Source organism: Corvus hawaiiensis, chromosome 10 (assembly GCF_020740725.1).
Source record: "Corvus hawaiiensis isolate bCorHaw1 chromosome 10, bCorHaw1.pri.cur, whole genome shotgun sequence".
Classification (NCBI taxonomy): Eukaryota; Metazoa; Chordata; class Aves; order Passeriformes; family Corvidae; genus Corvus; species Corvus hawaiiensis.
Window position 1 is genome coordinate 21892228 of NC_063222.1, and position 20219 is coordinate 21912446.

The window sequence follows — 20219 nt, forward strand, 5'->3', positions numbered from 1 at the left end:
GAACATCCCTGCTCCAGGGCCTGATGAGATCTTACCTGGAGCATCAGGCAGTCAGACCTGGCACAGAAACTCAGAAAAGGTCTATTAAAACAGGAACAGCTGCAGAGAAGTGCAGCAAATGCAGCCTTTCCTTTCTATGGCTTTGAGAGATGTCATTGCTATCTACAAATGCAGCTGGGAGGAGGACTAACCCTGGAGGGTGAGAAGAGCTATTTCAGCTCAAGAACAGCATTGACACAAGAACAAATAGGTAGAAGGCTGGAAATTTTGAGATTTCCAGCCATCAGAAGAATGAGGCATTAAATTAGTCCTCTTGACAAAGAGGTGGAGGTAAAGAAAGGAAACTATGTAAACTCGGTAAAACTAGTCTTAAGATAACAGCTTCACTGCTGGATGAAAATGATCTTATGAAATGATGGCCTGTGGCTGCAGGCAATTGGGCTCAGTGATGCAGAACCCTCTCCCAGCCCTTTGTTTTTCTTCTCCTGTCAGGAGAGCTCCAGTTTTGCAGTGATTCTGTGAAATCCTGTGCCTTGCAAGGCACTGTCTGAGGAGGGCTCAGAAAAGAGACTGCACAAGTCAGGAGCACAGAGAATACCTACTGAAGGCCAGCTCTGGGAGACCATGTGTGAATATCCCTGGTGTGCACGTTTGTGGATGTCAGCATCTTTATGGCCTCTGGATGAAGGAAGCAGCTTTCCCTGAGCTGGGCTCTCCAGCCAGGCAGGACAGAGCTTGGCAGGCACAGCAGAGCAGCTGCTCTCTTGTTCCCACCCCTCAGGAAAAATGGTCAGAATTCTTATTAACTGAGGGAGTCATGACCCATGACTGAAACTTTTATCTAAATCCTGAAAATAGAACTGGTCTGAGCCTCAACTCCCAGGAAACAGCAGCAGCAGCAGGAGGAGCAGGCAGGCATCAGCTCAGCATCGGCAATTCTTCTTCCCTTTTCCCTCCTCAGTCCTTCAGTAGGTGACCCCCAGCTCTTACTGCTTCGCCCAGGGAACAGCACTGAACCCAGCCACGTCCCTGGGAAGGCTGCGAAATCCCCAGGTGCAGTGAGGATTGCTGCAGGCAAGGCTGCTGCTTTGCTGCAGTGCTGCTCACAGCCCAGTGCTCTCAGGATTCGCAGGCGCAGGCTCCTGCAGAGAGTCAGCAGCTCATTTTACCTCCAGCCTAATTGCACCGAGCCCTGCAGGGCTGTGTTAGCCCAGGTCTGGCCTCCTGCTCCTGCCACACCAAGGCACAGGGATGTGAGGGTCAGGTCAGGGCTGGGCTGATGCGTGACATGTCATGAGGCTGCCCTTGCTGGGCTTGCTCACGTCTGCTGGAAAATGCCATCATTCCGTGCCACAGCAATGCTTCTCGGCTGAATGATACCATTCTCATGGGGAAATGTTCTCCTTCTACTGGCATGAAGTAGATGTCTCTTTAGCTCATGTAAAGCAGGCTAGCTGGGAAACAGCATGGCTAAGATGTTGTGTTACCCACAAAAGTACCTCTTGACAAGTTTTCAGAGGAGTGACTGAAGCAGCGAGGTTGCCAGTCAAGGAATTGTTCTTGTCTGAGCAAACACCTCCTCAGTTTTCCCTTTCTGAGTGGAAGCAGAGGGGCAGCACTGATCCCTTCTCTCTGGTGACCAGCACTAGGACCCAAGGGAATGGCATGGAGCTGTGTCAGGGGAGGTTTAGGTTGGGTATCAGGGAAACATTCTTCACCCAGAAGTTCCCCAGGGAAGTGGTCACAGCACCAGCCCTGACAGAGTTTAAGAGTCATTTGTACAAGGCTCACAGGCACATGGTGGGATTCTTGGGGTATCCTGTGCAGGGCCAGGAACTGGACTCAATGATCCTTGTGGGTCCCTTCCAGCTTAGGATATTCTCTGACTCCATATTAAAACTCATCCTGCAACAGATCCTGCCTTCTGAGCATGAAGGTACTTGCCAAGTCCATAAATTTTCTATGGTATTCAAGTCAGGAAGAAAAAGGGACTCTGTTCCTGCAAATGTCTGAACATTTTCTTTTATAAAGTTCAGGCCATGAAGAGTAACTGCATGGTGTCCAGGTGGTATTGTCTGAAATGGCAACAAGCATGTGTGTGAGTGTCCAGATCCTATATGCCTTTGACAAGTCCTGGTATTTCAGGAGAGAAGAATGAACACTTACTTCTGGGAAGGTTCTTAGTGTCACAGGGCTAAAAATGGGAAAATAAGCCTGCCCAAAGGTGAAGAGCTCAGTCCAAACCTCCCTTCCTTTGGTACTGTGTGACACCTATTAGGGTTTCTCCAGCAGAGAGATCTTCCCTGTAGTCCTTTGTAGCTGGCACTGACATGTCTACAGCTTCTTTTTTTTTTTTTTTCCAGAGAAACTGAAAAGACTGTGTCAAATAAAAAGCACATATCTTGTCTTTGACAAAAATAGCAGAGAGAAGAATTAAAAAGACCCAGAGGACAGAAAATTAGTGTTTAAAAGAAAGAAAAGAGATACAGGCTCATTTTTCAGCTTGACTGAGTTTTGCCTCCCATTTTCTTGTATTCTCTATATGAAAGCCAGCATTTCTTACAGTCAGAGGTGCACTGCTGGGTCTGCTACCACCAGGAAGAATGCAGACACCTTGGGGCAGCACCTGCTCTCCCAGGGTTATGGAAGGAAGAGACTTTCCCTCCTGAAACGACCTGAGATTTCCTTCCAATGATGAACTTCTCTAGATAAACACTCTTCAAAAAGTGCCATTAAGGAAATTGCTACAGAACTTCTGAATACCATTTGGAATTACCCTGGTGATGAAGGATTCATTGCCATCTTTTGTCAGTGACATACTGATACTTTTTCCCACCTTACTCCCAAGGAGAGTGCAGCTACAGAGATGGACTGGTAGCCATAGTCTGTCATTGCTGGATGTTCTGTTGACTTCTTGGGCATTTCCTTTTGTTTTGCTTTGCTCCTTTGTAAAGCAAGCATTTTTCCTGATGCTGAAGATATTTGTAAAACCAGGTGGTGTCCATGGAATGCTCTGTGTTCCCCAACTCCACTGGAGAGGATGGAGTGCTGCTACTCAAACCCAAGGTCATGCTGACCTTGATTGCTGAACATGACTAAACCACCCTTTTTTTTTCCTTGCTGCTAAAATAGATGCACTGAGGACAGTTCATTTACTCCTGCCACTTCAGCAGATTCCCTTTTACTCTGAGCACTTCCTTCAAGTCAAATGGTCAAATTGTAAAAGGTTTCTGTGCATCCAGTGGATGCCTCAGAGTGAGAGGAAGCCAGCAAAGATATCACCACAGCAGACAGAAGCTGCCCGTACTCAGCTATTACAGAAGACTTTTCCCTACCACCTCATCTGAGCACTAAACAGCTGAGAAGTAATTATGCCTAATGTTCTCTGATCTCTTCCCTCTCTGCACATGGCAGGATATTCTGTTTCTGAAACACTCGCCTCATGTCCATGGCATTTGGCCTGTAGCAGGGAGGTTGAGTCCAGCCCCAGAATGTCTAAAACATTTTCTTCTAATAGATAGCTCACCATAAGCTGGAAATGCGTCACACACCAGCCAGTTATTTCCACATCATAAACTCCTAATGCTTCTTTAGACTGATGGGGTTTTGTATTTGCTAAGACCTGGAAATATGCCAAATATTCTTCCATGCACGACACTTCTTTTATTTCAGCCACTGCTGAGTTAATCATTGGGTATTTCTGGTGCTTGAAAGCCCCTCCATTTGCTCCTGGGTATGAGCTTAAAGCTGCCCCACAGCTCAGAGCACTCTGCCTAGCAGGGACAGAAAACATTTGTGCTGAGGTGTGACCTCCCACCCTTGCCATGGGGTTTGCATCGCAGGCATTCCCAGGACTTTGGGGAATTCCTAGGCTGGGACCTGAGTTGTCCTCACATCCGGGTTCCCACTCAGTGAACTCCTAAATGTTTTCCTTAAGCTCTGCATGCCATCAATCCTATTCCCTCACTTCTCTGCTTTTTTCCCTCTTCCACCAACGTTGCCCGCTAAAATCCCAGTAGAGCTGGGAAGTTCAGCTTATCAGCGTTTGCTGGAAGGAGAGGTATTTGGGAGGGCACTGAGAATAAGTACAGATTTTCAGTGGTGGCTTGACTTCTGTGCTCAGATCTCTGGTGATCCTGTTGGGATGCAATTGACTGTTCATCCCAAGAACCGAAAGGCAATTCCGTTCCATTAATCACTTTGCTAGCTGGCTTTTAATGGTCTTATCAATGCACTTTCTTGCCTGCAGACTGTTCCATCTTTGATGTGCTCTGCCTGCTCACCTCTCCCTTTAATTTGTTCCTTTTATGGCAAGACTCTGGTAACTGCAGAATTTCCTCTTTTCCCCACTGACTCCAAGCCTGATGTGCTTTCCAGATTCTCCAGCTGCTCAACACTAGTTAAGACTGTGCCACCTTGTCAGATAAACCCTCGTTTATTTTTTTTGCCCCCGGAGGTTTGTGCGTACAAGGCTTCAGGCATAAAAATTGCTTCGGTCCAGAAGCTTGGCAGACACACCTCAGGACAGTAGCAAATACCTTTGCCAGGTTCAAAACAGTGATAATACTTTTTGCCATTTTTTTTTCAGTATTGAGAGTGTAAAACTAGTAGTTTGTGTGATGGAGGAATGTATGAGCTTATTTAACTGAATCGGGTTTGATTTAGCACGAGGATTTTGCAAGGGATTCAGCCACAGTACAGCCTATTGCAGTGCTTTAAATCCCTCCTCTTTCCTCTTTTGAGGTTAATGCAGTTCTGTTCTCACAAGGAGAAGAGCATATCCTGCAACTTACACTTTGTTTTCCAAAGGCACCCAGGAACGAGGAGTTAATTACACCCACAGACCTAGTTGCATATGCACATGCATGCAAATGCACACAGGCAGTGCATGCACAGTTTGTTTTCTCTTTGCCCTTTCTAGAGGCTCTGACCTTGTACCAACTCTTCTCCTGTAGCTACAGAGCTGCTCCTTCCAGGCCTCCGAAGAGCTGTTCCCCACAAACAAAAGCTTTAGCTCCTCACAAAGTACCTGTGAGCCACTGCTCATGAATCCCGGCTTGCCTGGCTGACACCAGACCTCACCACATACAGGGAATCCTTCAAATGTCAGCTCCCACAGGGACACCTTTGAAAGGACAGCAATAATAGTGATGCTTTTCACTTCTGCCACACTTTTCATCACAGGAGAGCAGAGCATTTCATTAGCACTGGGTCCTGACTACAGAGGGGCATGCTGGCATCCTCCACCCTAAAAGCACAAAAAAATTCTTGACTTGAGTGCAAATCTCAAGAGAAATGCCCACTGTGGCTGTGGCCTGTTTGCACTGAGCTGTAGGAGCAGAGATCTGGACATGGCTACAGCAGAAGGAAGTTATCCATGGAGGGAAGAAAGGAAGAAGGGGTAAGGTAGTTACAGCAATGAAATCCTGCCTTTACCACATCCAGGCTGCATGAATTAACCAGATTCGGCCCAAAGTGTTTTAAAATCACAGCAAACTGCCATAATTAATAGTAAATATAAACACCTCCAAGATCACCTCTGCATCATCAGCATACCCCCCGATATAGAATCTGACACAAGTGTGTAGAGGTGGACAGAATCTCACACTTCAACATATATGAAATGTCTAAACATTTCATTATGCCTAGAAAATAGTTTAAACAATGCAGTAAGTTTATTCTGAGTCATAATGCACAACAATTAATGACAAGGGCACGGTTCCTGCCCAAATCCCTAAAAAACAAAACAAAAGCCTTGCTGGTATAAACACAGACTCATACTGTATTTTTTAATTCTACCCCAGATCCCCAGTCCCACTGGAGAGCTTTACATTTATCAAAAATCCAGTAGATGAAACAAAAAGGCATGGCAGAACCCAGCCTGTCCAAATTAAAGCCTCTGAGATTCTCTGTAAATCCATCACAGAGCATAAGAATCATTAATTTATCTCCTGATTTAACATCTTCCTGACAACTTAGTATCCAAACACATTATTAGTGGCCATCTCTTGGCAGTTGGTACCCAAAAGGAAATTGTGAGGGAAAGAGCTTGTGGTTACCAGCACAGACCAGGGTACCTCCAGGAGCTGCACTTTGCCACAGGTTGCTCTACTCTCTTGGCCAAGTTGCTTAACCTTTTTATGCCCCATCTCCCTCTCTGTCCTGGATAACAACTGCTGATTTACTTCACAAGACTTCTGTGAAGCTCCATTTGTCAATGCCTGTGATGTATTATTTATTGTCAGAGACATAAACAATCGCATCCTGAGGACGCTGAGCACATCACCTGCATTTTGATTTCTGCCAAAACCTGTCTTCCACTCAGGACAAGCCCTTTCTCCTTCACTAGCACAATAATATTTTATTAAGTTATAATGTAATTTAAATGAGTCAATATGCATGTTTGGGGCCACGAAGCCAGCTCCCAATTACTGACTTTCTGGATCAGGGGAGGCTCAAGGGAAAGCCACTGGATTTGTGATTGCAGTGGTGACAAAAAAATTGCTGCTAGTTTTGAGGACTCTTTGCAGATGCTTACAATTGGTGGTCCTGTCAGTATCTTCAGCAAGGTTTTACTCATGTCTGAAGGACAGATTTTAGGGTGAGGAAATGCCCTGCACAGAGGCTTAAAGAGCAGCAGAATAAACACGTGAAGAAAAGCTGAACAGAGCCCAGATAAAGCACATCTATCTCTGTTAAAGCTACATGGGGTAAATGTATCTGAGAAAAGGCACATAAAAAGAGGTACATTTTCTATAAACCTCGGTAAAAATACTGACTTGGTTTTCATACTTTTTCTTCTGGGGATTTTGGTCTATCAGGCTTCCTTGTTCCTGTTACAAAACGTGATGACAAACTAGGCAGTGGCTAGATTTAACATCCTGACTGACCTTATCTAACTGACCTTGCACCAAAACAGCACAGTGTGCTGCCAAATTTTCCAATTCTCTTCAGTATCTGAAGTCTCAGGAGGTCCATTTCCTAAGTAATTCTGCATCTGCTGACCTTATCTCACTGTCCAAAAGCAGAAGTCCCAGGCAAGCAGCGGGGCATTTCAGCACGCTCAGAAATGGGTGAGCTCTGGGTTTCCAAGCCCTTCTCTGGAAATACACTCAGCTTGTGGGTGGTGGGACTGTTGTAAATCATGGCAAACAACAAAGTCTGTGTCACTAAAGCACCTTTAGCTTCCAAATTCAGCCAAGAGCAAGTGTTTAACTAAAATCCTGCCAAACTCTGGAAGACTGAATGTGGTTTGGATGACACAAAGTGTTGCAATTTTAAAGATGCATGGCTTCAGTTTGGGGAGAACTCTTCTCATCACTTAAAACAGAGAAAGTTAGAAATGTGTCTTGTGACTCTCCAGAAGTTTTATGTTATTTCACTTGTTATGCAAGCCAAAAACGGGTTTAACACAAAATGGCATTGACTTTTCAATCATTAATGGCACAATCAACTAAAATACATAATCTGTTGCAGTGTTTGTAAACATGTGCAATTAAAGTGGAATAAGATTCAATTATAATGGATTATGTGTGCATAATAATGCAGATCATGCAATTCTTATTAGTTGGGCTGTACCCTGAGCTCGGTTCAGGAGGAAATTATATTGAAATGCTCCATAATGAAGAGGAAATTTTAATGGGAAGACAAGGTTGAAAAAACATTACTCAAAGCAAGAGGAATGAAAGTATCCGGAGGCAGAATACAAATGACAGTAACACAGAGTCATTTGACTCCAGCTCCGGATTAGGAATTCACACTTGACAGCTGCTGGGAACGAGGTAGGCACAGTTCACCCCACTGGCTGCCACTGTTCATAGAGCAGGTCTGTGCTTCCTCTCCTGATAAGCTCCCTACAAGCTTTGCTCATTTTAGGAGTTTCACCTGATGCAAGAGACAGAAGAATTCAGCTCTTTGTTCCAAAAGAGCGTCTCCTTCTCCTAGGTTGCTACTTTTTGGGTGGGGGACAAACAGTACTACCAAAGATACTTAATTTAACGAATTTCCACTTTTTTTCTCTGACAATATCTGCTCATATTCAAGGACGACATGCAGCTATCCAATCTTTCCTCTTGTTCAGTCATTCATGGAAGGTGGTTTACTTCACATGAATTGGTTTAATTAACTATTATTAGGAGTGGGGGAGGGCCAAACTACATTTTCTAATGCACAGAAAATTGCTCCGGAAGAGAGCACAGGTGATACAGAACACATAAGAGCTGATCTCAGCTAAAACACACAGACCTTGTCTCATTCTGGAAAACAGATAGCTCATGTGCTGCTTTACAAAACCAGTTACAACGGGCTCACGTGTATAACAATGCAAACTGTGCTGCACTGATTAGTGCAAGGCTTTGGCTTGACTTAATCAATATTTGTGGGGTGAAAGCAGTACAGTGTGTGAAGTAAAATAAAACAGATGAGAAACCCAAGCTGCTGTGTTGAATTAGCTACACAGTCCTTAGGTGGCTGAAATCCTGAAGAGGAATCTGTGTTGGCTCGGACAAGGTATTAAGGATATCTGCCCTGAGTTTGATGTTGTTGGCACAGAGCATAAAGGTGCACTTCTGTAGAGTGATGGCAAGTGGCTGTAAGTGTGGGAGATTAAACTGGAAATTTTACATGGAGAAGAAAACCTCTGTGTGTGCCTGGTCCCACGGTACCATCAAATATTAAATCTCTCAGATAATCAAGGGAAAAATTGCCCAGAGACCAGAACCCAAGTTCTCCATTCTGAACAAATGCTCACTAGAGGAAATTTGAAATTATATGAAAGAAATGATCCTGTCACCACAGCTCACAGTGAACAATAGTCTCATACATATTCATACATTCCTCACTCTCATGTCACCCCCAGAGGGATGTGTGCCAGTCCCAGGGAGAGCAGGGGGCAGCACGGTGATCTCCTGGCTCTCTAGGGGACTGGGTGATTACCCTCCATTGCACATCTTCTGGCTTTTTCTTCACCTTAACTTCAAGTGTTGCAACATGAGAGTTCTCTTGTCAGGAGTTCTTTCTGGATATTTAATCTCTTTCCCTTTCTCATTTCCAATTCTCATACTTCCTTTTACATCTCATCACTTAATTCTTCCCTGTCTTTGGCGTTTGTACCTTTCAGCACTAGATTGTAACATCTCTCTGTAGCCATTTTTCTCTGAGTAAGTGTATTACAAATTCATCTCTTCTCATACTGATTTAGTTCCTTTAATCTTCCTTTATAAATGAATCTCTCTATCCCCTTGATAATTTTTGTTACTCTTCTCTGAACTCACAGCAATTTTTCAATATCTCCTTGCTAATGAGTTACCCAGAACCGAACACAATGTTCCAGATGTAGAAACAGCAGAAGAGCACAAAGGTGATCTGAACCTGTCCTGCCCCAAACTGCACTGCCCTTTTGCTGCCATAGCTCATTTCTAGCTTGGTTCTAACTTGTGCCCACAAGTTTGAAGAGAGTAGATGGAACTCACCTACTTATCTGTTTCAGATGTTTAGCGAGTAAATACTAAAATTTCAATTTTTTCTTTTCTTTAGCAAGTATTGTTGAGTGTGCACATCTGTCCTGAAGACTGCAGTCTGAACATGTCACCCATGTGGAAGTCAAACTCTGCTTTATGTCACTAACTTAGAAAATATCTAAACTGTACAACATGCTGGGGTAGAAGTGGATTTTCACAAGCCTTCAGGCTGACAAGATTTACATCCGCAGAAGCAGACACTCAAAATGATGAACCCAAACCTCCTTTCCTCCTACCAATGAAAACTAATGACCTGTTTGTTCCAGTAAACGGGAAAACTGGTCACAGTCTCCTTCTCTGTAACTAACCCTGGGGTCCTTTTATACCATCCTGACCCAGCTGCTGTTCTCCCCCTGGATCTATTTCCATCTTTTGTGGAGGATTTAATTCCTCCTAGTTCCATCTCATCTGCATATCTTATTAAAATTTTGTTTCCTTCACCATTTCTAGATGAACAGTGAGGATATTAAATATAAATTAAGAGTAAGCTTTGTGGTTCTTCTACAGTCTCCTCCAACTCCATGCTTTGCCACTCTCTGTCAACCTCTCTTTATAGACTTCCAACCTGTTTTCAATTAAGAAGACAGTGTTCATCTCCAAGCTGATTTAAATTAATTTTTCTAGAAAGATTTCATGAGGCACAGTATCAAATGCACTGCTCAGATGCAAATATATTAAAGCTCCAGCATTCCCTTCATCCATTAATTTTCTGTTTCTATCACAAAACCAATCAAGTTTGTCTGGTGAGATTTATTCTTGCTAGACTGGCTCTGCTGGAGGCTCTGTTCTGCTGGCCCCAGCTCTCAGATACCAAACACCCATGACCAGAGCTGTCTCTGAGGTAGCTGGATGTGTCAACACCTCTAAAAACGGCTGTTTGGGGGGCACTGCTAAGCTAATTCTGCACCGTGGGCTCAGCTAATTGGCAGTTCTCTCTTTAACGTAGCAATGTAAGCCCAGGTGAAAATACTGACTTGTGATTTCTGCCCCAAAATGTTGGGATCCTGTACAGCAACCTGGGGTGCAATTTCACTCCTGGAGGGCTGCAGCCAGGGGTTGTGGTCCCTCCAGCTGCTGAAACCAACAGTTCTTTTGTTGTGGTGAGGTCACCCAACAGACCCCAGAAGGCATTTCTGCCTCAGCACCACCTGCAGAGCATCCTGCTCCCTATCCTGCTCCCCATCCTGGTCCCTGCCAGCTGGCACTCCCAGGGCATGGTGCCTGGCCAGGATGGGGATCTCCTGCCTGGAGTCTCATCACAAAATTAGCAACGAGCTGCTGGCAGCAGTGGCCATTGCCACGAGGAACTGCAGCCACCACCCAGGGGCCATGCAAGGAACTTTTGATGGGCCTAATTGTGCCACTTCCCTTTGTATTCCTCACCTTCACCAGCTTCCAGAGCAATGATGATTAGTTTAGAAAGGGTATAAGGTAGATATTCAGAAAATAGGGTTTGGGATAATTTATTTCTCATTTTAAGTATAGACTTCTCTTTAGTCAATTCTTCTGGTCACTAATTAGGAGGAATGATCACATGCAGCATGGCATTTTCACCACTTCCCCCAATAATATAGGCTCATCTGTATCAGCTGATTTACATATCAGCTCATTTTCCTTGAAGTATTTTCTCACGTGCTACTAAGAAAAGATATTTTATTGGCTTTTCCTCATTCCTGAATTGTTCACATTTATTTTATCTGTCTCATTAAAGACAGATTCTAGTCATCATTATTTTCATACCAAGTTAGTTTACTAATTAATGGACACATCGTCTGTCTAGGATTTGTGCTTGTCTTCCCCCGATACTCATATAATAAGAATCTTTCATATTCCCTTTAAAACCTTTGACAGCGTTATTTCACTATGATTTTTTTTTCTATCCTTATCATTCCCTGATGAGCTTTAAAGGAATCTGTATTCTTGTTTGATTCCCCTCCCACCGTTTCCTATTTCAGCACAGGATTTTAACCTCACGTCTTTGATCAGTCCCTTGTGGAGTGACTGTAACTGTGGCAGATAACAAACTTCTCGTGCACACTTATTAGTCATGCAGATTGTGCACCCTGGCTGCCAGAGAGATTGGAGGGGTCATTTCTGGAAATGTTCCCTTGTGAATTATGGGTGTAGGGCCTGGGTCAGGACAGGGACCACTGTCACTAGGTCCTCCTAAGCTGAGCATCCTCCCATGAGCCAGACAAGCTAAAGCTGGGCTCCCACCCCAAAACATCAGCCATTAACCCCCCAGAGCAAGCAGAAGTCCCAGCAAACCCTTCAAGTCCTTCAAAGGATCCCTGGCATACACATGATCCTCAGAAAAAGCAGTAAACCTCTTGCTGTCAGTAATTAGTTCCTTAAATAATTAGTTAATATTTGTATAGTACTTTGAAGGTGTTAAGTGCTCTGTAAGTGCACACATTATTTTTGGCATATAAGGGCCCTTTCAGTCTCTGCTGGCAGTGCCTGGTTCTCAGCATTAACGAATTATGTGACATTGCTTAGGGGTAGATGTGTTCAGCAGAAAGGATTAGTTGCTATCTCTCCCCACAGTCTATGAAAAACAAAACCGAAACCCAAATGAACTTACTGTTTGCCATGAAAGGGCATATCCACCTTTCCCACTCCCTTAGGGCAGCAGAGAGCCTCATCCTGGCCCCCTGGTCCAAACTGGACAGTTGTTGTCCTGGGGGAGGGGGAGCAGAGCTAAGCCAGTCTGCCCCATTCCATGTTCCAGCTGCAAACCCTTCCCTCACTCTATTATGGCTTGGTGGGGTAAGGGAAAAGGCAAATTTTCTTCTTCAGGCCATGTAAACCATTACGTATTTTGCTGTCACCTCTAATGTTAGAATTCTGAATATGAATGATTTTGTTTTTTAAGAGCCACTATGTTTCCAGCAGGGACACCAGTGAAGTTATTCTCAAAGTCAGGCAATCAACATATTAAGTAGCCTCTTGATGTGAGTGAAAGTGCTGTTTGTGTTGGTACTGTTCGTATTGTTCCTACAAACTTACTTAAAGTTCCTGGCTAATTCATTATTCTGGGAGCCTAATGCAAGGCAGCAGGTACTACAGTTCTCCTACAGAGTCTATTTTCAATATTAATTATCTTGCTGTGCGTTAAGTAGTTTTTGTTTTTGCGTTAAAAGGTTTATGAAAATTAGATTACTAAAATGATAAAAACTAATTTTCTAAAGTGTAGCCACTCCACAGCAGTCAACTCAAAAGAGAAAATATGTGCACTTCGTTGTCTTGGAAAAATGGCACCATAACTAAACTGTCATATGTGGAGGGAGGGAACAGTGGGAAAAGCTGCTTTATCACAAATGTTGTTGCTGTCCTGCTGGCCACACACTTGTGCTTGTGTTGATGGGTCTGCTGCTCATTTTCGTTCCCAATAAAGCAGATTTTTGTCTGAGAAATTAATTTCAATATATGACAGGGATGGCTATCACTTGCAAACATACCACATCTGCTGCGAAGCTAAGCCCAACGTGACAGCAGGGTGTATTTGACTGCTCTTTCAGGAGGAGGGGGCTGATGAAGCCTCCCCGTGGCTGGGTCTGGTTTCAGGGCATTAAGCTGGGCTGCCCTCTTGCAGGGGCAGCTGTTCCTGGAGGATGATCTCATGGTTAAAGGAATCTCTTTTACCAACAGCACTGCTATGCCTCTGTTCCCTTGCTGCAAAATGATGAGGAAGCTCTGAAGGAGAGGGATAAGTCACAGCCCTGCCTTCTGTGAGACATTGTTATTAGTCTGCTAATGCTGACAGATATCTGGTTTCACTCCTTTGCTCTTTATCCCCGGTGACATCCAGAGGGACTCTGCAGAGCTGTTACAGCTTATTACAATATATTGCTAAATTTGGGGTTGTTGGACCTCAGCAGATTTGTTGGTTTAATTTTGGCCAAACAGTGAACTCTGAGGTGAGGATTGGATGGTTAAGAAAGATATATCCATCCCTTTCTCTTTGAGCCAGTGGGCTGGAAGTGTGATCTGAGTGGTGCTGCAGCAGAGGTGGGTGCAGATCCCGGAGCCCTTTCCTGCAAGGCTGCTGTCCCCAGTTTGCTGTCCTGTCACCTCTGCTGCTTCCATCATATGTTGGGAGAAAGAGGGGAAAGTGGGCAAATCAGAAGGAATGCCGTCCCCATCCACTGTGTTCCACATCCTCCCCTGTGACTGGCACAGAATATCCTTTCCTTTCCTTTCCACCCATCATTATAAACACAAGGACTTTTAAGCAGCATAACACATTTTGTTATAACAAAGTTTCCTGCCTGTCAGGCAGAGCTATCTGCAGAGAATTTGCTAATGCCAAAGCCATGGGAATTAAAGTCACTCTTATCTTTAGCAGTTGTCACCCCCATTGCACGTGCAAGGATGAAACCAAAGAGCAAAAGGTGCTTTATGAGATACCAGCATAAGCCAAGAGCTGAGGAACAGCAGGAGGGTTGCTGTGATTATTTTTAATGTGCAAATATTCATTTTATATGGTCCTTTAGTGGTTTCTGCATTTTGGAACACTTTCCTTCAACTACTAGAATTCTAAATATTGTTTTTTCTATAAGGTTGTTATTGTTAGTGTTATGAACTCTTTATTTGTTGATATCGTGCAGTTTTTCAATGTCCTAGAATTTATTATGGGTATTAGTGATGCCAATGTTTATCCATTTTACACCTTCATTATCTGATCTAGGCCCATCATTACTCCAGATACATACAATGGCATTATCATTGTTGTCTTCTTTCATTATAATTCCCATTTGTTTAGTGCTTTATTTCTAAGAAACAATTTGTCAGAAAACATGCTGAAACATAATCAGCCCCCATATTACACATGTTTGGATCTCAGCATTTGACATAAAATATCTGTAACTGAGAGGTGTCACAGTGTCTGTTTTACATCAGTGCTCACAGGCTGGGCCAACAAGCACAGTTAATGCTAGACCCTAACAGCCTCTGAGAGCCTGAAATATCTGTGGGGATACCCCAGTGTCTTACATGTCCCCAGGGAAGGTTCCTTCCCGTGTTGAATATAGTTTCTGTCCTCAGAAAATGAGCAATTTATCATATGAATATATGTCTCACCTACAGTAAAAATGACTGATGTGTATTTGATCTTTTTCCCTTAGTTCTCCTGAGCAGAACCTCTGTGTTCTGTGAGGCTACACTCAGTTGCAGAGAGGGCAAAAGAGGAGAGAAAGAGAGTGGGGGAGGAAGAAATTAAAGCGGGATTCAGCTGCCTCTGACTGAGATGGACACAGATGTCACCCTGTCATGGTGGCAACTGTTAGATTTTTATGCTGAGAAGGATTTTAAGGATCAACTCAATAAAAAGTAAAGCCAAGATGGGAATGCAGAGCATAGAGGGGCCAGAAAGACAGCTGTGACGTGTGACGTGAGGGGACTCCTGATTAAGGACGCTGCCTGTCCACCCTGGGCAGAGAAAGCGTGCTCCCAGCCTAGGACAAATCACTGAATGTCCTGCCTGAGAGAAAGCATTGAAAAAGCTGACCTGAATCCATTTTTAGCAGTGATTGTTCTTCTGACTGGAAGTGTTTTCCAGCTGCAGAGAAGCTGCACTCAGTTACGAGCAGGTTCTGCCGTGCTGGATTCCCACCAGGTCACCAGTGTGAGGTGGTGGGATGCCACCAACACTAGAGGAGGACAGCCTGGGCTTGCTCAATAGCCTGGGCTTGTTCAACAGCCCTTCCTCTGATTGCACTGTGTAGCTCACGGCAATCACTGGCCAATAGTAACACAGAGTTACAGGAGGTCTTGTAAGAGCATCTGCTGCAATAAAAGCAGATAATTGTGTCTGTATTTTAGGGAAGCTTGCAGTGAGTCTGAGTTAGTAACCCCAAACACAGCACTTCATTCCTGTTAAAGGCTGGGATGGAAAAGTCCCAGTTTCTCAGCTTGTGATGTGTCATTAATAAACAACCCCTGGAGAAAATACTAGAAACAGTGTTTTGGAACAAATGATGTGATTAAAAAAGTATATTTCATCCAGCAAGTAATTATCACACCCGCTGACATTTGCTAAGATATAATTCAGTGAAAAATAGAACCTGTGTTTCTGCTATAACTTCTGGCTCAATTCCCACAGATACCAATCCTCAATCTTTAGCCAAAATTTGCTGAGGCATTGTCTGACACAGAAAATGGACTCTGATTTCTAATGTAAAAGCTAATTACAGGAGGTACTGCAAGACAGGGCAAGAGATGATGCCTATAATGCTTAAGAAGACAGGGTTTGGTATCCATTCTTTTCCAGAAAAAAACCTCCCAGATATCAGTAACACTGCCTTAGATGCAGAACATCCCCACAGACACATCCTACTCCAGTATTGAAAAGCATGAACTGCCTTCTCTCCTCTGCACTCAAACCCCAAACACCTGCAGCAGTATCAACAAATACCATAAAAATTAGAAATAACATTCCAGTTCCCAATTCAAAGAAGCTGTGGTATTTGCACACAGCTTGAAGTGTGAGGATTTGGCTGATAGGTGAGAAGTCAAGATCGATTCTATACAACATAATATTTGGAAAGCCTGTCTATCTATGCCTCAGGAGCAGCTTCATTCCTGGGCAGAGATGGCAGCTGGGTCAGTCAGAGCATCAATGCCCATCCTGAGGCAGCAGAATATTGTGGGGGCCATTGGTGTCTCCGCAGGCACTGAGACCTTTGGCATCAGGTCCGGATTCCCCAGGTGCCCTTCCCTGTTGAGCACCAGGAAGCTGCACTTTGCTGACAGTCTTGCCTGGAGGCTGTGTGTTCACACAAACGGGAAGTTTGCTATCGGCTATGTGAAACAGCATAGGAATGAGGGGGCTGGCAAAGGCGAGGTAACAGCATGGCTCTGAATTAGGCTGCAGGGAAGGTGCTGCAAAATGCACTTTTGTGGGGGAGCTGCTCAGCACTGAAGGCTCAGTCTGCCGTGGTGGCCGTGTGCGGGTCGTGGGAGCCGTCAGTGGCTGAGTGCAGCAGTGCCAGCTCCCAAACATTGCCCCAGCTCAGGCGCCAAGAGAGAACTCAGGTACCCACAGCCAGCGCTCAGCTTCCATCACAGCTCCATAAGGGACTCAGAGCAAACATCACCCTTCGTTATAGAGAAAGGAGAAATAGGGATATCAGTTCTCCAGCAGGTGCAGGGAAGCTGTCCAGAGCTTTGTCAGGGAGGTGGCACAGCCTGTGCCGTGGGCTGCAAAGCACCTCTGCTCCCTGCTGTTTCCCAAGCACCATTTCTCATTTAGGACAGGGTTTGACGTGGCAGAGCAGTGGGTAGGGGCCATTCTTTTGCGGGTTCATCTCCATGCAGAGCTGTTGCTGGTATCTGCCCAGGACCTCTTCCCCACAGTTTGCTAGTCCTGCTGGATTGCCTGGACACCGCTGCAGCTGAGGCTGTGTGGTTCCTGCCAGGGAGTATTTCCTATATACTGAAGTGGCAACAGCTAAACATCCCAAGGGTTACAAGGCTTCTCCTCCCCTGAGGCATTGCCCCCTGTGTCTCAGGGTCACCTGTGTCGGACTATGCTCCAGAAGAGCACCTTCCGGTTGCTCCCATCACTGTGCCCTAAGACAGCTCTCTGCCACCCAACTAATTCTCATGGCATGACTTGACCTTCCCATCCTATGAGCAGCATCACACAACTCTCACATTTCAGCATGCAAAGATCGCCAGAGATCACATATAGGCATTAAATGCATTTGTTGAGGGAAGAGTTCCCAGATGGAAAAATTAGAGAGCTGTTCTCCAAGGTTTGTGCCTGATCACGCAGCATCCCTGCCCTAAGCTGAGATTAGTATTTCAAAGGAAATGCAGTGTCCCGTGGGCACTTTCAGAGAGGTCCTGCAGACCAGCTGAACCAGGCTAAACTTATAAGAGGCACAATCTTCTTGCTTCTTTCTCTCTGCAGCACATACAGGAATAAACCACTTATATAAGTGTACGTGGGCTATCAGAGATGCAACGTGAACTTCCATAGTTCTCATCAGCCAGGGACAGGGAGGTCTGTTATCCACTGTTCCAATGCTCACAGCATATTTGTGGGATGGTGTTGAGGGTTCATCTGGCCACAAAGAACTTGTGTTATGTCCTGCATAGCATGGGACACACAGAGGAAAACACAGTTAATACAGCATCTCTGTAGTGGTGGGGAGACAAAGTCCTCTTCTTCAGTTGTCACAGCTGGCATGGGTTCAACTGGGTGTGGAACACCTTAAATTTGTGTACCTTGGGGCATCAGGAAAGGAGGAACAACACCTTACCTTAATGCAAGGTAAAAATCATTGTATGGCAGTAAAGAGCAAAACTGAGGGCTCCCTTGGGAAACAAGGGAATGTTTGTCATTCATTTAGGAAACAGCAGGATAAGACTTGCAGATTGGCTAAATGTCTGAGTAAACTTCCTGGAGGAGGAAGAATGAATGTACTTTCTGCTACATGTTCTAATTTTCCATCGCATTGTGGTAAGCTTACAGTGGTCATGACATGCTTTGTGATAGTGATCAATATCTAATTAAGCAAAATGCTAATTTGCTAATGCCTGGAGCCTTAAGCCTCACCCTCCAGAATCAGCCCCATGTGCATGACTGCTGTCTGTGAAAAATCACTTTTGTCCTTGCCCTTGACCTAGCAGGGTTAACTCCTAACCCGACAATGCCACTAGCTCAATTTAACCTCTTCTTTTTCCTTCGTGTGAAAAACTAAGCTACAGCTGTTCCTCACTCAAAATATGGTGCAGAAGGTGATGCTCAGGGTGTCCCCTCTGCCACAATCCCTGCAGGAGATGTGGAGGGATAGCTGTGCCCGGTGTGCTGGTTTACACAAGACTTAAAATGATGCTTTAAAAAAAGGCACATTTTGGTGATCCAGAACTGCTGCAGTTTCCTCTTGCAACATGAGGAAGTTGCTGCCATGCCTCTCCCGTTTTTCCTGCCGGGAAATCCATAGCTGGTAGTATAGCAGCACCTAGAGGTGAATTCCAGGGACAGTCCTGCCCAGGGGGGTCTGCACAGAGAGGGCACAGGGGGATGAAGAGAGGAGCTGCTGGGTCCCAAGGGGCACCCACAAAACTGCAGGGCTCTGGCGGCGTGTCCCAGAGTTTTCCCAGTGTCCCAGAGGATTTGAGGTCAAAGCAGAATGGACCCAACCTTCTCGCATCTCAGGACCATTCCTACCTTCCATACCAGACCCACTAGCCCTGTGAGACTGAAGAGACTCACCAGAGATGATTTCTGGGGCAAGTTATCCTAGAAAAGTCATGTGAACAGCTCTGCCCCATGGAAGGCATGTCTGTATGGATGCAATCACGGCCTTGTCACTGAAAAGTCTTTTCCACTATAGGGGAGAGCTTCTTTCAAGTAACACTTTGTGTGTGTCTCTGGAGATCCTGATATGAAAAGGTTACGACTTCTCTCTGGAAGTCGGGCATGTCATCTGGTGGTCAAAGAAGGGAGAACCTTGCCATCCATGCTGACATGGTTAGTCACTGGAAGTTCCCCTTGCCACTCACTGTGGTACAGCTGGCTACTAGATGGCTGTTTCTTCCAGCTTTTTCTGAAAGATTAAACAGTTCTTCATACCCGATATTTTGTTCTTTTCCTCACAAAACTAGTTTTGTGTTCAAATTAAGTCACTTCTCTGACATTAGCTGTTCTATAAGCTAAGAAACAAACTCATCCTCTGCAGCTTTTTGCCAATGCTATGGATCTGCACTTGCTTTGGTATTTAAGCATTCTGGAGAAAATAGGGATGCTAGAAATAGTGCAGCAATTTATTATAATGCTATATATGGAGGTAACCACACTTCCTTCAATTAGCCTTAATTTCCGTGTTAATATAGCCAAGAAGTTCAGCCTGCCTTTGGTGCCTGCATTGGAGAGACACTTTTTCACTCGGGGGTTAGGAGGGGAAGGTCTGAGCAAAGACATGGAATTAGCAGAGGATAAGGAGGTCTGAGGAGAGCCATGTCAGTGCAGCCCTTCACAAGGGGCACATGACCAGTGTAAGACTGCAGTTAGTTTCTGCCCAAGGAGAAAGGTCTCAAACCTCTGAGGGAGGGGATGAGATGGCTGAATGACACTCGCTGCCCAAACAGAGCTGTGCTGCCTCTCTTCTGGGGAAAATGAGACAGGGAAAAGAGAAACTCAGTCGATGTTCTGGTAAAGTTGCTGAGTCCATGGAGACCTTGCCTTGTCTGTCACTGCTTGGGTCAGTGGTGGGCTCATCCTTTTATCCTGAGGGCTGAATCATTCCTGAGTTGCACAACCCCTGCAGTGAGGGCTGTGGCAAAAGCGGAGCTGATGGAAGGACTCTGCGTAGGATGGATGGGCAATATATCTGTAAACTGCTACACATCAGAGCAGACCAGCTCTTTGTGTGCTTTTCCAATCCTTCTATTGATCTTACTTAAACTAAGCCTAATCCTAGCACAGACAGAACAACACTAAGGTCAGGAATATCCCTTGAGGCAGGGCCTCAGTTCTCTGTGCCACATCCTACTGGCTTTCCTTGTCTGCTGGTGGCCAGTGTCACTTATGGTGTTATGCTGGTACATCTAGGAAGTGCAGCTTATGTTCATATTCCCTTTGCACAGAACCTTTGACAAATATATAAATGTGCATTAGAAGACAGTCCTGGCATAAAATGGGCAAACAGGCAATAGAGACAGATCCAGAGAGAAAGGAGAATGGAAATAATT

General features: G+C 44.9%; 1 protein-coding gene and 1 long non-coding RNA gene across 4 annotated transcripts in view; one reads left to right on the forward strand and one right to left on the reverse strand.

Moving 5' to 3' along the window:
* Window positions 1-20219, reverse strand: part of LOC125330798 (calcium-activated potassium channel subunit beta-2) — a 142775-nt gene that overhangs the window by 108512 nt on the left and 14044 nt on the right. The gene's annotated exons all lie outside the window — the stretch shown is intronic.
* LOC125330799 lies at window positions 1643-19539 on the forward strand. The gene is made up of 3 exons (XR_007205709.1): window positions 1643-1724; window positions 3040-3045; window positions 19529-19539. It is a non-coding gene; the product is annotated as an uncharacterized LOC125330799 (long non-coding RNA).